An 11,486-nucleotide genomic window follows, 5' to 3' on the forward strand; every position below is an offset into this window, starting at 1 on the left:
TTCAAGAACCTCTACGACCTCAATATAACCCATTTACATCACTCATTTGAGGAGAAGATCTTAATTCCACACAAAAGTCCAAAATCTCACTTTATTTGGAAAAAGTCAACTGTATGGGATCACCTTTGACTTTTAAGATTTTTGGTCAAACCATGACTTTCAAAGATCAATATCATCAATATATGGATATTAAATTCATTTGACCAAAGAAATTCAAGAAGAATCATCAAGGAGCAAAAAGTCAGGAATTAGGGTTTTTGAGGGCATTGTGGGAACTCAAAATTTCACCTACACAACTCAAAAAACTTCCAACATGAAAGTTGTAGATCTTGCAAAATAAAACAACATCTTACATAGGAACTTTTTTCAAAAGATCAACCATTTAAGAGATTTGGAATTTTCAAGCTTTAGGTTATAAAAACTTAGAAATTTTTCTAAGTGTTTTAACCTAGTTTTCATCCAACTTTGAGCTCATTTTTCACAATTTTCCCAAATGATTCTGAAGAAACCCCAAACTAATGATTTGAAGTAGATGTTTAGGGCTTTCCAAATTATGCTCAACCTTCTCCAAATTCATTTTGAGCAAGGAGTTATGCTTGTTCAAAGTTGGCCTCATAAGGTGAAATTATAGGTCATGTACAAATTGGATCTTTGCAATTTTGTGCAATTAGCTTCACTAAGTGATGCTACACGACCTCTAATACATCTGCAAGCATTCCATACATCAATTTCCATCATTGCATAAGGATTGAAGAAGATTCCCAAAAACAAAGGCATGTGATTATGTAATGATTGCATTTTTGAATTTATGGCAAATGGTGAATCATCAAGGAATCTTGCTCTAAGCCAATTAGAACTCTCCTCTGCATCAGAAATGTTCCCTAAGATCATACAAGATCAATGGTTGGGGAAGCTAGCCCGAAAATGCATCATTGCATTTCGGATATTTTCAAAATTTCTTCATGGCTAAGAAACCAAACTCACTTCACTAAGCAAGCTTGCTATGTTCAACTGCTCTGAACCATTTGCCTATAAATAGAGGGGTCTTTCTCATTCAAAAAACACACCAAAGCAACAGAATTCTTGCTTTCTCTCTTCTTTCTTCATACTTAAGGTTTTCAAAGGTTCTTTGGCAAGAAGACTCGGATTCTTCAAACCAGAGCTCTTCCTTTGGAATTAAGTATTCAAACACCTTAGGGGAGTCATTTAGAGGTGATCCAAACCTCTGAAACACTTCTGTACGTGGGGAATCATCATCTTCACCTCTCAGTTGGAGCTGTTGCAGTTGGGATCGAGCAAGAGGTTCTGGGCACTTTCAGTCCAAGTTAAGCATCTCAACACCTTCCAGGAGGATCACTGAAGCTATCTGGATCGTTGCAACAACTCTACAACACACTTTGATCAGAGCCAAATCTTCATTTTTCAGGTAAGTTTCAAAAGCTTCAAACTCTATGATTCACGCATGATAAATTTAAAATGAAGTTACCAGTTGGTTTCTGCACCTTCATAGATCATTAGCCCTCAACCAATTGCATCAAATCATGCATATATAGTATTTCATGTTTAATTTCAGTTTTAGGGTTCTTAGTGTTCATGCTTGCGAATTTTATGTTACACTTAGAATAAATGAAATTAAAGGACACCATCATGATCCTCGTCCAAAAACGAGCAAAATCCATCTTTACATCTTTGAATTTAGTTGAGAATTGAGGGAGATAGGATTTCCAGAAATTGAAATCGTGAGGTTGAAGATGAAGTTGCTTTGCGCGCGTTTTTTTGAATTCTCAGAAGCAAGTTTAAAATATAATCAATTGGAAGCGTGTTTTGAACGACTAAAACGTTCAGCTCACTTGGTTACAAGCGCCTCTCACTTTCTCATGCCTTAGGTCTGGGGTTCGATCCCCCCCTCAGACCTTTTGTTTTTATTTTTCATTTTAACGCGCGTGTTCTATATATAACCAATTGGAATCCCTCTTTAGTCACACTGAGCGTGTAGCTCAGTTGGCTTTGTTTTAACGCGCGTGTTCTATATAAACAATATTTTTTATCACTTTTTCCATTTGATTTCTTTACAACTTTAAACAATTATTTAACCTATCAAATTAATTCATTTTAATTTCATTTTTTACACACTTGTCATTTAATATATCTATTTTGTGAATAAACAAAAAAATCATAAAAATATTATTTATTTCATATATTCTTATTAGGTTTAAAATAGTATGTTTTAAGTGTTTTCTTAAATACTTTGAAAATATATATTTTCATTTTGTTTTAACCTAATTACTTTGTGAATAATTTTATGATAAAACCCTAATTATTTAGGTCTAAATTAGGTATAGATTTCATCTTTGCCTTAATTAAGTTGACTTTTGTCAATGTTCAAAACTGTTTTCAGTCTCCAATTAAACGGATGATTAAGGTTTTCAAACAACAAAACCTTATATCATTTCAATCATTTTCAACTGTTTCTCATAAACAGTAAATCATTTTTAAAGTGGGCCTCTAATAGAGTGTAAGTCCCAACACCTTTTTCTTTTCATAGTTTGTTTTTCAAAACTGTATTTACAAAATCTTCTTTCTGTTTTAAAAATATTCTTCTGGTATTTGAAGGGCATTATTCCCGGTGAAACTCTTCAGATACCTATGTGACCTTTGTCCATCTTCACTTCTTCTGTTTTCAAAAAACCATTAACTGTTTATCATATATATTCAACTGTTATCCATCAATTGCTGGTAAGGCTTTGTACATACTTCTTCAAAGGCCTCCACTCCATCCAGGTTAGGCTTTACAAGCTTTCAATTTACAGTCTTTATTTAAATTACTGTCAAATATAGAACTGTTCATATATTTGTTTAGAACTACGTTTGAGTGTAAAACCTAGGACAGCTAAACCATATATATATTATAGAAATATGACCTAGGATTGAGAATGTCTTCCCGGTGAAGGCTCTTTCCTAATTAGAAATCTGTAGTTCGAACCCCCAAGATGAATTATTCCCGGTGAAACATCTTGGCAAAAACCTTAGAATCCAAAAAAATAGGACACATCCACCCAAAGAGGAATTATTCCCGGTGAAACCTCTTACCCATTTGCTTAGAGCCAAAATAAGTTCAAAACCACATAGCTTTCTCTTGTGCTATAACAAGGACCCTCGATGACCCTCGATTAGCCTCCTCTTGGGCTTTGTACAAGGACCCACAGGCTTCTTAAAAGCATTTCCAGCTTCCTCTTGAGCTTGTATACAAGGACCCTCTTGAGCTTCTTAACATACCCTGGTGAGTTTCTTCCAATTTAAGCCAGACTTTAAACAAGCTAAGTTTGTCTCAATTTTACATTGAGTACACCTTTTGGAATGAGAGGCATGGACAGTCTTTGTCACCCTTATCTTCATTAATCTTCCTTAGCAGAGTCTAGGATCCATGTTTGCTTATCCTCAGCAAGTGTCAGCCTTCATCTTGGGCTTTAAACAAGAAGTCTCATTAGATAATCTTTCTGCCATCATTTTAATAAAAACCCCTAGAAAGGGTTAGCCTCCAAAATCACTCCTTTCATTCTCTTAAGAGATAATTTCCCCAAAAAAAGAGTCAAAACCCCTGGAAAGGGTTAGCCTCCAAAGTCAATTAATAAAAACCTGTTTAAAAGAATAAAACCCCTGGAAAGGGTTAGCTTCCAAAAATCATTCTTTTCAAAAGATAAACTCACCAGCTGAGTCAAAACCCCTGGAAAGGGTTAGCTTCCAAAAAATCAGTCTTTTAATAAATAAATCCTTCAGTAGGGTCAAAATCCAACAAAAATAGTTAGCCTCAACCTTGGGCTTCATACAAGGCACCAAAACAGTAAAACTCCCCTGTTAATAGTTAGCCTCAACCTTGGGCATTGTGCAAGGCAGATAATAGAGTCTCCCCAGTGAGTCCTTCATCATTCAGGTAGCCACAACCTTGGGCTTTGTACAAGGCATATAAACCATACTTCATGTGTCAAAGATTCCTAACATCTAGGATCTTTTCCCTATTATAGTCATTCATACTCAGTCAGCCACAACCTTGGGCTTTGTACAAGGCAGAAAATAATATTTTTTTTCTAGCTAGAGTCAGCCTCAATTCTGGGCTTTGTAAAGAATACAAAAATTCCTTGTAATTAACCCTCAGTGGTGTCATCTCCCAGAGTCAATAAATTTCAACACTAAACTGAGTTTGTTTGTTCATTGCTTTAACTTCTCTTGTAATAATAATTTGCAAAGTAATAAAAACTACCCGTTTAGAATTAGGGGTTGACGTAATCTTAGAGAGGACGAACGAAAAACTTCCTAAACAAATCCTTGTGTTACTATCTCCCTACTTCTCGATTACTTGCTATAGATATTGGTTCACAGTTGTTAATTCGAAAATTAGTCTAAGTGTTAAATTGTGATACAAAACTGTCTTTGTATAGAGAAATGTAATTGTCTATTGAAATTGAAGTTCACAATCAACCACACTTAGATTACACTGACTTGTTAATTATTGCACGCCAAGTGTTTTATGATTTGCTTGTGCAACACGTGTTCGATAAATTTCCTTAGCAAATTTATCTATTTTATTCTCATTGGAAGTAGGTGATTAAGTGTAACCATTCAAACAAATATTTTGCTGAAAAACATATTGATTTGATTTTTCAAACTCTTTAGCGTAATTAATTTCTTCGTGGTTCTATCATATCTGATCCTACCAATAGTGGTTTGAAATAGACGAAATTCGATTCCAAGACGCTTCCATTAATCAAAATTTTTTAAATCACCGTGAAATTCATGTTGATTTATTCACCCCCCATCTCATTAGCCTATCATCTAACAGTTTTATAATATAATTATATGGATGCGTTTTAATAAATGGATGTATCACAACCCCAGTGGTAGAGCGCACACCTTTATTCTTCTTGTGCCCATACTCTAGGGATCAAACATCCCTCACCTCGTGAAACACCCTTCTAAACCCCGCGGAAATTAAACACATTAAATCAGAGTAACATGCACAAGGGCATCACAATTAATAAATAAAATAAACCGTATCGGTCATAAGTCATGCATTCACTGAAGAAACATCTTAACATAACTCATAAATAAACTATTGCATGTTTACGCAGCGGAATAATCATCAAACTAGCATTACATCATCAATGCTTTAATCCTCAAAATTAATTAAACCAAAACAGAGTTAATGTCATAGGCTTAAAACAGCGTTCCCCAGTGTTACACCTATCAGAGCATGACCCGACGCTAAATAAATACGTTGACTCATGAGCTAATCCTCACCGAGTCGAAGCCGCTATCCTCAATTTGAAAAATATAATGTAAGGGTGAGTCTCATTCACAATTAACAAATATTATTGCATTATAAATAACAGTACATCAACAGTTATATTATTCACCCAACTCATCTATATCCAGATCATCCATCAACATACAAACACATACCACCAAAATAATACAAGAGCATACATATAGTCATGTTATTAAATTCATGCAAATGAATGCAACTGACTCTATGCATGTGGTACCAAACATCATCAATGGGAATCACCCACCGACCGATCTATCATCATCCAGATACGGCCCTGCCAGCACAAATTCCACACAATGGGAATTCTGCCCCTCACTGAATCCTCTCATCATCTAGGATTCAGCCCTCATCAATGTTTATGAATGCATGCAAACATATATATAACATACTTTCATCATCACCATTCTATGAGTAGCATCATCTATACTCATTTCATCATCATCATCATCATCATTATTATTAATCATGTTCATATATAAATTAACATCATTCAATAGAATCAAATTATCATCAAATCACAAGATCACATCACAAGGTTTACTCATTCTCAAACAACACACAAAACAGGCCTAAAGATCGAAAGTTACGCGTCATTGAACTTTCCAGAAAAATCACGAAATAGAATTTTCATACACAGCAATCATACGCGTATCATCAAGTCCATACGCATATAACTAATCCTAATACGCGTATCATACGTGAATCCACACATCAAAATCCCAAAATCTAAACCAAATTCTTAGAACCCAAAACCTAACTCTGACATACAAACCGAATTGACTCAACAACACAACTATTCATACACTATTCATATATAATCACAATAAGAGATGATAATTGGAAGTTTCCCCCTTACCTTAGCCAAATTCTTGATCTTTGGTCTCTTCCTCTTTGTTCCTCTTTCACGTTCTTCGTGTTCCCAAAACCTCTGTTCTTGCACGTTCTTTCTGTCTTCCCAATTCCAATTGTTTTATGAAAATAATAATAAAATTAGTAAAGAGCCTTACTATATCAAACCCCCTCTTTTACTATTTTCTCACATGGAGCAATTGCCATAAACCATTATTTTTCTATTATTTTCACAAAATCCTTAATAATTCTAATTATTAATTTAATATTCCAAATTAAATTAATATTAAAATTACACGGATGTTACACCTCGGACTTTTTTTTGTTATTTTTTATTTTTATTTGTTATTCACTTATTTCATTTTATTGATTTGGGCTCATTGTTTTATCACCTTGGGCGCTTGGCCCAATGATAAATCTTTTCACCAGCAACCACAAGGGCGTGGGTTCAAGTTCCCTTTAGGCCAAAACATTATTTTTATCTCTTGTTTTCTTTGTTTTATTTCACAAATTTAATAATTTATTTACCATAGCAAATTAAATCTTTTTCATTTGATTTTGTGCACACCCTCTAATTAAGTGACATATTTTATGAAAATATTTAAAATCACAAAAAAAAATTTATTTAAGTCCTTTTAAATTAAATAAAAAGTGTTATTTTGTATGCCTTTTTAAAAGCCTTTAAATGAAATGTTTTCAAAATGATTTCTTACCAAATGAGTTGTACATGTTTATGTGAACAAATTAGGGTTAAGATGAGCTTATCTTGAAGAAAAGCATGATCCTTTAGTTAATTCACCTAGGGTTTCATTGAATGAGAATATGAAAAATGAATGAGAATATGAAAAAAAGACAATAATTGAATGAGAATATGAAAATATTAATTGAATGATAATAAGAAAAATATTTATTCAATGATAATAAGAAATCGGAAGGCAATAATTTTTTATAAATGAATATTTTACATGATGGACAATAACAATAGGTGAATACACAAAAATCACAAGATCATTTTGGTCCTATAAAAATGGCTTTAATAAATTAAGTATGTTTTTTTTATAAATTTATCTTAAAAAAATATCATAAATTAAAAGAAAATAATTATATTTAATATTATGACTTAATACAAGAAAAAAAATACTTAACTCCTTCTAATAAGAATTTCTGATGATTAATTTTGATTTCAAACTAATAGATAAAAAATATTTATTTAATATTTGATGTAAATTATCTTAAAATAATTGGAATATTCTTACATTACCAAAATATAATTTGGTATAATCCATATTTTTTTTAATTTTCTTATATATGTAATTCATATAAATACTTATTAATAAAACGTTAAATTAATTAATTCAATTTTATTTTGATTTTCAAATTTGTTTTTGATTTAGAGTGTCAATTTTATAGGCAACAATAATTTGCTTCTATAAAAATTGTTTCAATCAATTAAGTATGATTTCTTTTATAAATTTTTTAAGCAAAAATATCATATACCTGATAAAAAATGATATATATTATTATTACATGATACAAATAGAAATAAAATTGACATGAAAAAATGTTAGCATTTATTTATGATAAGATGTTAACATTTATTCTAAAAGTTGATACATATATTTGTTTTTATTAAAAAACATTAGAAAATTATGATTGATGAATAAACAAATTTTTTTATGAAAGACACAAATTTATTTCTTTTTTATATTTAAAATAAAAGGCCAAGATATCAATTATTATATATTTATTTACTATTTATTAAAATATTATATATAAGTAGTGTACATCTTCATATTTAATTCTTTAAAAAAAACTTTTAATATATTTAATTGAAAAAAAATTGGTATATGAATTTCACAGGAAAGTTTAAAATTGGGATTGCAATTTTCTCACGTAAAATTTCAAAAGGAAGGATAAGATTTCACGGGAGAGTTTGACTACGATTCTCTCATATAAAAATTTCACCAAAAATAAGTGTCTTCATGGTTCGGAGGACCATCTTAAATTCCAATAAATTAAATATATGATTCACTGAAGTTCAATGGAGAGTTAAAAAAATTAGGATTTGATTTAATTCATAAATTAAATATGATTTTTCAATTTATTTATTTCAATCTAAAAACAATCATTATTTCTTTTGCATGCTACAAGTTTTCCAATCAATTCCAATATCTAAAAGTAATCATTACGGTTAATTAATGATAAAAAAAGGTGAAATTTATATAACTCTCTACCTTCCATACAATATCAACTAATATATAGTACCTTGACATAATTCAAATTCAAATAGAAGAATCAATATAAAATAATTGTAAATAAACATACAAAAAAGATTTTGTATAGAATTAAAAATTAAAAATTAAATGCATATAACACCTTTCAATACGCATTATTGTATCTTTCCCATTGAAAATAGTTGACATTACTTCTAATTTATATTCATTTCTTTAATATCTATAAAAAATATTTGACGTTAATTCTAATTTATATTCATTTCATTAAATATATCAAATATAAAGAAAGAGTTGGTATATAAATCTTTTTCTGTCAAGATTATAAATAAAATTATACGTTATTTTTTATTTAATAAATGTTCTATTTTTGTTATTGGATATGCAATTTGAATTAAATATTTTTGCTGTTTTTATTTCATTACATTAGTATTTTTGATTCGGTATGAGTAGCTAACACAAATATGAGAATTTAACGACATATATGTGATAAGTAACATTAATATTAATAATATACATCTTTTGTACAAATTTTTCTTTGGTAAATCAAATTAAATATATATTTAAAGTTAAATAATGAGATTTAAATGTGTTGCATTGAATTATAATACGTCATTTCATTATTTTTTGTTTCTTGACTTATATAGATGTTATAATTTTTTTTGCAATTTTTTATTTTGATAATTTGAATTTGCAATTTGAATCATGCTCATAAAAAGGCGGGTAGACATACTAGGGGTGGGAGCCCATAAAAATTGTTGATAATGTGCGTCTGCGGAAAAAAAGGCGGGTAGACATACTAGGGGTGGGAGCCCATAAAAATTGTTGATAATGATAGTACATAATAACTACATTATCTCAATTTTTATTTATTTTTTTACTTTTTATCAAGAACTATATTTTTTCAGAGTTAAAATTGTAATCAACAATAATAATTAATTATCTCTAATATTATTTTAATTTTTATCCAACATAAATATCATCATTGAAAACAACTACAAATTGATAAATTAAATTAATATTGATATGATAATCATCATTGAAGAAATTATTTCGCTTAATTAATATATAATTTAATATAATTCTTTAACCATAACCATATTATATTTATTTAATATTTATACCGACTTTATGTGACTCGTGCGGGCGCACGGGTCCTTTACTAGTATGTTAGGTATTTGCAAAATTCCCTTGACTACGCCGATCGATTATGTAACAAAGCGCTTATTTTCATAGTGCCCCATAGATAGATAGAATTTTTATTTATCGACGGTTAAAACCGTGTAAATATTCAACATATTACGTTAGTATAAATGACCATCACAATTTAATCTCGTTGTTGCGGTTTTTAGAAACCGTCATTTTTGAGATGTCAAATTTTTACCAAATGTATGAGGTATCAGATAAATCATTTGGGAAACTGTTTAATAAATTATAAAAATAAAGAATGGAATACAAAGTCATAAAATAAAAAAAAAATAAAAAATGGAATATATAATTTTTTTATTTTTTAATTAAAGAATTTCGATATAAAACTGCGTGATTAACCAACTTTATAATTTCTTTAACCAACATTTTACATTTAATTAATCTACTCTATTTTACTACTAAAAATTATTTTTAATATTTGAATATTTATAAACCAACTTCATAATTTCATTAACAAATATTTTACATTTCATTAATTAACATTGTTTTACTACTAAAAAATATTATTAATATTTGTACATTTATTAACCCACTTCATAACTTTATTAATCAACATTGTATTTTTTATTGACCAAATTTGTTTACTATTAAAAACTATTTTTAATATGTGAGGATTTATTACCCAACTATACTATTTCATTAATCAATTTTTTATATTTTATTAATCAACTTTTAGTTACCATTAAAATTTATTATTCACTCGAATTGTTCACGAGTATTATTACACTGTTCACGATAAACCGTAGCCGAGTGTAAGTATTTAGTGTCATTTTTGGTGACAAGGTGCATTGCTATAAAAATAATAAATAATTAAAAACAAAAGCTAAGGGACATCACAAATGTTATCATAGGTCTTCCGCAGTTTTACATCTACACCTACACCATTTTTTGACACACTTTGTTATCCAAGGTTTCCAACACCTAAATGGAGGACAATCCGAGTCACTAGAACATCTCATACTAGGATAGAACGCTGTAAAAATAAAAGAGGATAAAATAATGTAAATTATATTAAATAAAACATTGTGTATAAACTAAATAAGAAAATTTGAAAAGATTATAAGTGACTTACGTGGATATAACAACGCTGTAAAAATAATAGATGATAAAATAATGTAAATTATATTAGATAAAACATTGTGTATAAATTGAATAAGAAAATTTGAAAAGGTAACCGAATAAGAACATTGTGATAAAATAATGTACCTTCAACGTTTATAGCAGCAAAAAATAGAGAAATTATGATAATCATGACATTAACAAACAATATAATTTTGGTCATATTTCTTCCTTTTCCCTGTATGTAATAATTGGTTTAATTTAGTCATTTTATAAATTATAAAGTTGATCCTTCCTCACATCGATAAAAAACATTTCATAAAAAATATTATTAAATGTCACTTCAAAATATTATAAATATTATTAAATATCCCTTATGTTTATTTATATATTTTGTTTGCCTCTTTATGACATTTAATGATGCATATGTGTAATATAGTATCATATATTTTGAGCAGGAACTCACTATACAATTCAAAATTATGATGCATATGTGTTGTTTAAGAAAAGATTTTAGAGACTTTAAATATCACATAGAAAAAAGTAGTACACTAAAAATAAATAAAAGTAAGCAAAACAAAACTCTAATTAAGGGGGGAGCCACCAAAATAACACTGTAAAAAAGGAAAACATAAAGGCTCTGTTTGGTAAGCCATGTTTTCGAGCTTATAGCTTATGTCTTATGTCTTATAAGCTCATATGATAATTTAGACCCGTTTGGTAACGGTATTTTCATCACGAGCTTATAGCTTATTTTACTAGCTTATAGCTTATTTCCCAGACGCTATTTCAAATAGCGTTTTAGCTTATGTCTT

General features: G+C 29.4%; 1 long non-coding RNA gene across 1 annotated transcript; it reads right to left on the reverse strand.

Moving 5' to 3' along the window:
- Nucleotides 1-10,246: 10,246 nt before the first annotated feature.
- On the reverse strand, nucleotides 10,247-10,936 carry LOC131625060 (uncharacterized). Its single transcript, XR_009290720.1, has 3 exons — nucleotides 10,819-10,936; nucleotides 10,685-10,699; nucleotides 10,247-10,585 (listed from the first exon to the last, which is right to left on the reverse strand). It is a non-coding gene; the product is annotated as an uncharacterized LOC131625060 (long non-coding RNA).
- Between the last annotated feature and the right edge of the window lie 550 nt (nucleotides 10,937-11,486).

This window comes from Vicia villosa, unplaced genomic scaffold (genome assembly GCF_029867415.1).
Source record: "Vicia villosa cultivar HV-30 ecotype Madison, WI unplaced genomic scaffold, Vvil1.0 ctg.000182F_1_1, whole genome shotgun sequence".
NCBI classification, from domain to species: domain Eukaryota; kingdom Viridiplantae; phylum Streptophyta; class Magnoliopsida; order Fabales; family Fabaceae; genus Vicia; species Vicia villosa.